The sequence below is a fragment of the Phyllobates terribilis genome, unplaced genomic scaffold (genome assembly GCF_046119375.1).
Source record: "Phyllobates terribilis strain yellow unplaced genomic scaffold, ASM4611937v1 Scaffold_217__1_contigs__length_3308461, whole genome shotgun sequence".
Taxonomy (NCBI): Eukaryota; Metazoa; Chordata; class Amphibia; order Anura; family Dendrobatidae; genus Phyllobates; species Phyllobates terribilis.
The window spans coordinates 2,738,331-2,748,143 of record NW_027362977.1 but is presented as its reverse complement, the minus strand read 5'-3'; the positions used below and the strand labels follow the sequence as shown (position 1 = coordinate 2,748,143).

At 43.8% G+C, this 9,813-nt stretch overlaps 1 non-coding gene and 1 pseudogene across 1 annotated transcript; both read right to left on the bottom strand.

Annotated features, from left to right (window-relative positions):
* Positions 1-7,864: 7,864 nt before the first annotated feature.
* LOC141214368 (U2 spliceosomal RNA) lies at positions 7,865-8,056 on the bottom strand. The gene has a single exon (XR_012283631.1). It is a non-coding gene; the product is annotated as a U2 spliceosomal RNA (small nuclear RNA).
* Positions 8,057-9,171: 1,115 nt separating this feature from the next.
* On the bottom strand, positions 9,172-9,400 carry LOC141214377 (U2 spliceosomal RNA; annotated as a pseudogene).
* Positions 9,401-9,813: the final 413 nt, after the last annotated feature.

Below are 9,813 nucleotides of genomic sequence, written 5' to 3'. Positions count from 1 at the left end.
ATAGAGAGGAAACCAGGCTCTCCAATATAAGCCGAAAGTTAGAAGTTTATTACAACAATCATCAGCAAACGTCTGTGTGCAATGGGCCAACGTTTAGGTCACATGACCTTGTTCATAATATATATATATATATATATATATATATATATATATATATATGTATACACATTAAAGAATGTTATACCAATTATATTGATTCTGTGGCTTTCACCTTATTTGCATGGTATGCATACTGGGAACTCCATAACATTGTGCACAGAGCAGGTGGATTGATGATAAATGTCTATTCTAAAATAAAAGTTGTACAAACGTCAAAAAGAATGAACATATGTACTGAAAAGTCAAAAGGACTTGCTGTGCATATGATCCGTCTGTTGTCACTTCTTTTAACTGCTTTTGGCTTCAAAAGTTATGAAGTGGCTAAAAGAAGTGATTGGTCTTTTCTTCTAGAAGCTTCCGCTTGGAAGCTGCTACTATTTTATATATAGACTGATTTCGCAGTGAAGCCGCTGCAAAAAAACTAACACAAAGACATCGCAAAAGACACTTCAGGTAAAACACCATCAGAGCTTTATTCAAACGTTTTCCTACAAGAAAAATGCAGATATACTGAGGTCTAAAAGACGCCATGTGCACATACCCTGACAGCGAGTCATTAGTAAGGCCAGGGATACAGGTACTTTGACTGGAGTTACACTAAGTGGTTTGTGCAGAGACACCACAATATCTAGTAGTGAGTCCTCCATTATTCCATACATAGTTACAGTACAGACCAAAAGTTTGGACACACCTTCTCATTTCAAGATTTTTCTGTATTTTCATGACTATGAAAATTGTACATTCACACTGAAGGCATCAAAACTATGAATTAACACATGTGGAATTATATACTTAGCAAAAAAGCGTGAAACAACTGAAAATATGTCTTATATTCTAGGTTCTTCAAAGTAGCCACCTTTTGCTTTGATGACTGCTTTGCACACTCTTGGCATTCTCTTGATGAGCTTCAAGAGGTAGTCACCGGAAATGGTCTTCCAACAATCTTGAAGGACTTCCCAGAGATGCTTAGCACTTGTTGGCCCTTTTGCCTTCACTCTGCGGTCCAGCTCACCCCAAACCATCTCGATTGGGTTCAGGTCTGGTGACTGTGGAGGCCAGGTCATCTGGCGTAGCACCCCATCACTCTCCTTCTTGGTCAAATAGCCCTTACACAGCCTGGAGGTGTGTTTGGGGTCATTGTCCTGTTGAAAAATAAATGATGGTCCAAATAAACGCAAACCGGATGGAATAGGATGCCGCTGCAAGATGTGGTGGTTGCCATGCTGGTTCAGTATGCCTTCAATTTTGAATAAATCCCCAACAGTGTCACCAGCAAAGCACCCCCACACCATCACACCTCCTCCTCCATGCTTCATGGTGGGAACCAGGCATGTAGAGTCCATCCGTTCACCTTTTCTGCGTCGCACAAAGACACGGTGGTTGGAACCAAAGATCTCAAATTTGGATTCATCAGACCAAAGCACAGATTCCACTGGTCGAATGTCCATTCCTTGCATTCTTTAGCCCAAACAAGTCTCTTCTGCTTGTTGCCTGTCCTTAGCAGTGGTTTCCTAGCAGCTATTTTACCATGAAGTCCTACTGCACAAAGTCTCCTTTTAACAGTTGTTGTAGAGATGTGTCTGCTGCTAGAACTCTGTGTGGCATTGACCTGGTCTCTAATCTGAGCTGCTGTTAACCTGCGATTTCTGAGGCTGGTGACTCGGATAAAGTTATTCTCAGAAGCAGAGGTGACTCTTGGTCTTCCTTTCCTGGGGCGGTCCTCATGTGAGCCAGTTTCTTTGTTGCGCTTGATGGTTTTTGCAACTGCACTTGGGGACACTTTCAAAGTTTGCCCAATTTTTCGGACTGACTGACCTTCATTTCTTAAAGTAATGATGGCCACTCGTTTTTCTTTACTTAGCTGCTTTTTTCTTGCCATAATACAAATTTTAACAGTTTATTCAGTAGGACTATCAGCTGTGTATCCACCTGACTTCTGCACAACACAACTGATGGTCCCAACCCCATTTATAAGGCAAGAAATCCCACTTATTAAACCTGACAGGGCACACCTGTGAAGTGAAAACCATTTCCGGTGACTACCTCTTGAAGCTCATCAAGAGAATGCCAAGAGTGTGCAAAGCAGTCATCAAAGCAAAAGGTGGCTACTTTGAAGAACCTAGAATATAAGACATATTTTCAGTTGTTTCACACTTTTTTGTTAAGTATATAATTCCACATGTGTTAATTCATAGTTTTGATGCCATCAGTGTGAATGTACAATTTTCATAGTCATGAACATACAGAAAAATCTTTTTAACTTTTTGTCTGTACTGTACATAGTAACATAGTTTTTAAGGTTGAAGGAAGACTAAGTCCATCTAGTTCAACCCATAACCTAACATGTTGATCCAGAGGAAGGCAAAAAAACACATGTGGCAAACACTAAGCTCCACATTGGGGAAAAAAATTCCTTCCTGACTCCATATGACAATCAGACTAGTTCCCTGGATCAACGCCCTATCAAGGAATCTAGTATATATAACCTGTAATACTATATTTTTCAAGAAAGACGTCCATGCCCTTCTTAAATTTTAGTAGTGAATCACTCATTACAATATCATGCGGCAGAGAGTTCCATAGTCTCACTGCTCTTACAGTAAAAAATCCCTGTCTGTGATTATGATTAAACCTTCTTTCCTCCAGACGTAGAAGATGCCCCCTTGTCCCCTTGTCTCAGGCCTCAGAGTAAAAGGATCAGTAGACAGGTCTTTGTACTGTCCCCTCATATGCTTGTACATAGTAATAAGATCACCCCTAAGCCTTTGTTTTTCCAAAGTAAATAACCCCGAGTGTAATAACCTGTCTTGGTATTGCAGACCCCCCAGTCCTCTAATAACCTTGGTCGCTCTTCTCTACACCCGCTCTATGTCTTTCTTATTCACCAGAGACCAGAACTGTACATAGTATTCTAAGTGTGGTCGCACTAATGACTTGTATAGAGGTAAAATTATGTTCTCCTCATGAGCATCTAGGCCTCTTTTAATACATCCCATTATTTTATTTGCCTTTGCAGCAGATGCCTGACACTGGCCACCAAACGTGAGCTTGTCGTCCACCAATACACCCAGTTCTTTTTCAGTTACAGTTTTGCCCAGTGTTTTACAATTAAGCATATGATTATACATTTTATTTCCTCTGCCCAAGTGCATTACCTTACATTTATCCCCATTGAAGCTCAATTGCCATTTATCAGCCCAAGCTTCTAATTTACATAGATCCTCCTGTAATATAAAATTGTCCTCCTCTGTATTGATTACCCTGCAGAGTTTAGTGTCATCTGCAAATATTGAAATACTACTCTGTATGCCCCCTACAAGGTCATTAATAAATATGTTAAAAAGAAGCTGGCCCAATACTTACTCCTGTGGTACCCCACTGTTAACTGAGACCCAGTCTAAGTGTGTTCCATTAATAACTACCCTTTGTTCTGACGCGCCCCCAGGGCCGTGGGGTACTCGGCAGCCGGGCCTCTGGTTGCTGGGGTATATCATGGTAGCTGGCCCGGTCCGTGACCCAGGGCGGTCAGTCAAAGGGGGAGATATAGGGGATTTGTGAAAGTGTTCGTGACGCCACCTGTGGATTGCGGCTAGAGGGAGCCGCCGCTGCGGAGCAGTCCTCTGGAGCTGGTGTTACGGCAGCAGGGATGGTGTGGCTCTCCACAGGTAGAGCTTGCTCCAGGGCAGCGTGGGGTGTAATGGATGGTGGTGCAGGGGAGAGACGGCAGGACAGTCTCGGAGGAAAGACGGACACTCACAAGGGGGTAAGCTTCAGTACCTTTACTGGTGATGTTGCAGGCACGGTCCAGGGTACTCCAGGTGAAGGGCACACTTTTGGACTCTCCCCAGTGAGCGAGTATAGGGCCTCCTGATCCGTTGCTTTATTCTCTAAGCTTCTGACCTGCCTGAAGCTAGGCCTAGCTTGGTTACTGTCTCTCTTTGCACCTGCTGACCTGGTGATAGTGTTAGAACCTTGCTGTTAGGTTTTTTTTCCTTTGCTGGTCACATGACCTTGTTGGCCTATTTAATCCTGCTCCGCCCTTCTGGCTTTGCTGGACTTCATTGTATATCTACTTTCTAGCTAGCCTGTGCTCTGTATCTAGCTCTGTTAGTTTGCTTGGTCTACGGACCTCTATGTTCTATCTATTTTGTTTGTTCGTCTGTCTGCTACTATTTCTGTTAGGAGGTGTCCCATATTCCTCCCAGTCCTTAGTACTTGTAGGGATTCCCTCCCCACATCTATAGGTCTCCGTACAGACTAGATTAGGACTTTAGCAGGTCTGATCGCAGGATCAGGTTCCCTGTTACATCGTAGGGATTCAGCTGAGTCCTATAGTAGGGACAGATCTCCTCTCTTTCCTTAGCTTTGGTAGCAGAACATAACAGTAAGTCCAGCCTGCAAATTCTCTAAGGAAAGATTTTTTTTTTTTGTTCCATCATGGTGTCGGTTCAGGATTTGGCTAAACACCTGCAGGGACTCTCTCTGGAAGTGGCCGAACTCCGTCAGCACTTGAGTAACTGTCCTGGAGCATATTTCTTGGAGCCTAAGGTATGTTTGCCGGATTTATTTTTTGGTGAACATCGAGAATTTTTTTCATTTAAAAATGCTTGCTTATTGTATTTTCGTTTGAGACCCAAGTCCTCTGGGGATGAATCCCAGCGCGTAGGGTTCATAATGTCACTTTTGCGCAAAGAGCCTCAGGAGTGGGCCTTTTCTTTGCAACCTAGTGATACATGCTTCAGATCAGTGGATAGTTTTTTTTCTGCTTTAGGATTATTATATGATGATCCTGACCGTGTGGCATCAGCTGAGACTGAGTTGAGACGTTTAAAACAAGGATCAGGTAATGTGGAAAAATATTGTACTCATTTTCGTCGTTGGTCCACTCAAACAGGGTGGAACGATTCTGCTCTGAAAAGTCTATTTCTTGCTGGGCTCAGTGAAAGGGTTAAAGACCTGCTAATTGCTTATCCTACACCTGAGGATTTGCAACAGGCTATGCAATTAGCTATACGGGTGGATAGAAGACTGCGTGCTAGGGTTAATGAGAGCAAATCCTCTGCTATGTCAGTTTCTGGTTATGATAATGTGTGTACTAACAGTGGTGAACCGATGGAGATTGGATCGGTGGCACCTCGCTCTCAAGAAAAAGACCGTCGTTTTTCGGAAGGCTTGTGTTTCTATTGCGGAAAATCTGGTCATTTGATTAAAGGCTGTGAGCTTCGTATGAAGAAAGAAAAAAAAATGGTCAGTCACGCCCGTATTGCCTGTTTAAATTCCAAGGGTATATTTTTAGCTGCTTCCACGATTGCTCAGGAAAAATTAATGGAATTTCGGGTGTTTGTTGATTGCGGGTCTACACTGAATGTAATTGATGGGGGATTCGTGGAAAAACTCAATTTAAAACCTGAACCTTTATCATCCCCCATTGCTGTGGTTTCTGTGGATGGCTCCCCTTTGAAGAATATTACTCTCAAGGTCTGTGAATTTCCTCTCACTATTAATGGTGTTCACCATGAGAAATTGGATTTGGTAGTGTTGAATAACTTGCCTTCTCCAGTAATATTGGGTTTGCCCTGGTTAAAATTTCACAATCCTGTACTGGATTGGTCTACCAGTGAAATTAAATCCTGGAGCCATAAATGTTATGACAAGTGTTGTAACGGGCGTATTGCAGCTTTGGATAGGGGAGAATTGCCTGTTCCTATTCAGGATTTTTGGAGAGTTTTTTCTGAGAAAGAATCGCAGGTTTTGCCTCCCCATAGAGACTATGATTGTTCTATTGAATTTGTCCCTGGAGCGATTCTTCCTAAAAGTCGTTTATTTAACCTTACTATTCCTGAGAGGAAGGCTTTGGAGGAATACATACAGACAAGTTTGGCCGCCGGTCACATTAGGCCCTCTAAGTCTCCTGTGGCGGTTGGATTTTTTTTTGTAAAAAAAAAGGACGGCGGTTTACGTCCTTGTCTGGATTTTCGTGAGATTAACAAAATTACGGTACGCAATCCTTACCCACTGCCATTGATTCCTGATCTGTTTAACCAGTTATTGGGGGCCAAGTGGTTCTCTAAAATTGACCTTAAGGGGGCATACAATCTGTTGCGCATGAAGGAGGGTGATGAATGGAAGACTGCTTTTAACACTCCTGTGGGTCATTTTGAGAATCTGGTTATGCCTTTTGGTCTTACTAATGCTCCTGCATTTTTTCAGAATCTGATTAATGACATCCTTAGACCTTTGATCGGTAAAAATGTGGTTGTGTATTTGGATGACATTTTGATTTATTCGCCAGATCTGGAGTCTCATTGGCGGAGCGTGCGTGAGGTATTACAGTTATTAATGGACAATTCGCTTTTTGCTAAGCTGGAGAAATGTGAGTTCGCTGTACAGAGAATTAGTTTTTTGGGCTACATTATCTCCAGCAAAGGTTTTGAGATGGATCCGGTTAAGGTTCAGGCTGTGCAGGAATGGCCTAGGCCTATTGGTTTGAAATCGATACAGAGGTTTTTGGGTTTCGCCAATTACTATAGAAAATTCATAAAAAATTTTTCTAGTATTGTCAAACCTCTGACTGATCTCACCAGGAAAGGTGCTGATGCGGTTCAGTGGTCTTCTGAGGCCATTGAAGCTTTTGTGTATCTCAAGGAGAGGTTCACCTCTGCTCCCATCCTTATGCAGCCTGATGTTACTAGGCCGTTTTTGGTTGAGGTTGATGCTTCCTCTGTGGGGGTTGGCGCAGTATTGTCTCAGGATAACGGGGATGGATTACATCCCTGTGCCTTTTTTTCAAAAAAAATTTTCGGAGACTGAATTGAATTACGATATTGGTAATCGGGAATTATTGGCTATTAAACTCGCATTTGAACACTGGCGCCACTTCTTGGAAGGTGCGGAATTTCCCGTTCAGGTTCTTACGGATCATAAAAATCTGATATATCTTGATGCTGCCAAGCGCCTGAATGCCCGTCAGGCTAGGTGGGCACTGTTTTTCTCGCGGTTTAATTTCTCCGTTACTTACATCCCTGGTACTAAGAATGTTAAGGCAGATGCCTTGTCTCGCAGTTTTTCTCCCATAGTCGGTGCTGAGAAAGAGGAAAACATTTTACAAGAAGGTGTTGTGATAGCTGCTTTAGACTCCGTTTTGGAAGATGAGATTCTTAAAGCTCAGGAGAATGCCCCATCTAACACTCCTCATGGGAGGTTGTTTGTGCCTGGGACCTTTAGGAGAGATTTGTTTGTTGAGTGTCACGAATCTCGGTTGGCAGGTCATCCCGGAATCTCTGAGACCAAGAGACTGGTGGGTCGCAGTTTTTGGTGGCCTGGATGGCAGAAGGAAGTCATTAAGTGGGTGCGCCAATGTACTATATGTGCTAGATCTAAGTCCTCACATACTCCTGCTGCGGGGTTACTTTGTCCTTTGGAGGTCCCCAGTGCTCCTTGGACACATTTGGCTATGGACTTTATAACTGACCTTCCCCCCTCTGAGGGTTTTACTGTCATCTGGGTGGTCGTGGACCGTTTTAGCAAGATGTGTCACTTGGTTCCCTTCGTCAAACTGCCCTGCGCTAAAACTCTCGCTAAGGCCTTTGTCAAGGAAATTGTCAGACTTCATGGCGTTCCTACTGACATTGTTTCTGATAGGGGTCTTCAGTTCGTGGCTCGTTTTTGGCGTGCCTTTTGTGACAGGTTGGGAATTCATTTGTCGTTTTCGTCCGGATATCATCCTGAATCTAATGGCCAGACAGAAAGGAAAAACCAGGATGTTGAGCAGTTCTTGCGTTGTTTTGTGGCAGACAATCAAGAGGGGTGGTCTGAGTTTCTGCCACTTGCCGAATTTGCTCTGAACAATCATACATCAATCATTTAATATATGGTCCCCAGATAGGGGACGTATCAGATATTAAACTGATAAGAACAGATACTACACTTGATCTTAGCCAAAAGGCCGAGAAGCGATAACCAGAATTGGTTTCAAACTACGGAGCCACCCAAGGATCCTGAAAAGTCCATTTGTGGAGATGAGCTCCTGGACTCCCGTTAAGAAGACATGTTGTCAACCTCTAGATCCCTTACATGCCTGCACTTTTCGGCTTGCTGCTGCTGCAATCCACGCGTTTTAGATCTGCATAACTCCACCTCTTTAAACACAGCACCTTCACCCCCTGCTGTTCCCACCCGCCTCAACACCGTTGGAAGGGAGGAGAACCAATTAAGGCGGGGGGTGGGGTGGAACGAGCAGCTGTCTACCCTTAGCAGGAGGGCTCCTGATTACATACCTCTCCTGCTGCTGCTGCTGCTGGCTGTCCAGCAGCAGACTGAAGGTGGCTGCTGCTGTGCACAGGTATATAAAGGCTCAGAGCCTATTATGACACGCGCAGCCAGCGTTCCATTGCCACATTCCATCTACTGCAGGCAGGATACCTGGCTGGCTGAATGTCGCTGAGAAGCTCACAGAGACCGCCATAAGCAACAGTTTAACAGAATGCCACAGACTAATCAACCAAACTTTTTGGGTTGGGTTCTCTTTTATAGTCTGCAGGCATTAAATGAAAGAAGTCAGTGTTCCAGCAGAAGGAGACAACATTTCAGAAAAGGCATTGTAGCAAACCAAAAAAGAAATTTTAAGCGCAGCAGAGTAACCAGCGCACATACCTGTTAGCTCAGGTGAGTTTAAAAGGCTGCTGTTGATAACAAGGGCATTTGCTAAATAGATGGTGTGTGTGCAACAATATACTGAAAGGTCAATTATATTGTGCAGCTTATCTCACCACCTGTAGTTATTTAGGTGAAAGCTCCAAAATGCTTGCCTAATATGTCTGTTTATCCAAAAGGAAGTAAAAAGGGAGAGCTAGAAAGATAGCATTGCATCACATTACATGGCAATGCAATGCACAGTTGCTGAAGTTGAACCAAAATGACCTTGTAATCTGGCTTCTGCAACTTTGAACATGAAAAATCCAATGAGGAGAAGAAAAGCAAAGCCAAAGAGTCCATCCCAAAATCCGACAAACAAGCAAAATGAACAAAAAACATTGAATTCAATTCTTTCTGATTTTAGAAACTGCATTAAAGAAGGGGTGCACCGGTCCTGGAGATACTGCAATACCAGGTCAATGCGTGGAGTGGACAGAGCAAGCTCTTTTTCCATCTCCCTGTTCTAAAAATCCATTTAATATATGGTCCCCAGATAGGGGACGTATCAGATATTAAACTGATAAGAACAGATTTTTTTTTTTTTTTTTTTCTTTTTTTTTTTTTTAGCCCGAATTCGTGTACAAAACCCGAGTGCGCTTAAAAAAGTGACAAGTGCCACAAAAAAAGTGCACTAGGATGCTGGTCTTCTTGAAACCCTCTCCAAAAGGAGAAGGGTCCCCCAAACCATTCCCCGTCCCTCCGAGCCAAAAGGCCACAGCGAGGAACAGGGACAAAAAGCCACCTCCAGCCGAAGCCAGAGGTGACCCAATCTTACCCCCAGCACCTGCCCGAGTTCTCACCCGAGCAAGGCACTGGGAGCCAAAGACTGTGCTCCCCTCCCGGAAGAGGGGAGCCAACAACGCTCTCCTCCCGAAAGAGGAGAGCCAGGGGGGTTCAGGGGGGAGCGGAACCTGATGGCCACACACTCCCCCCCTAGACCTGCCAAGAGAGGAACCCGTAAGGGAACCGCATCCCGACAAAATCCTAGTAGGACGTGACACACGTGAATAAGTGGACACA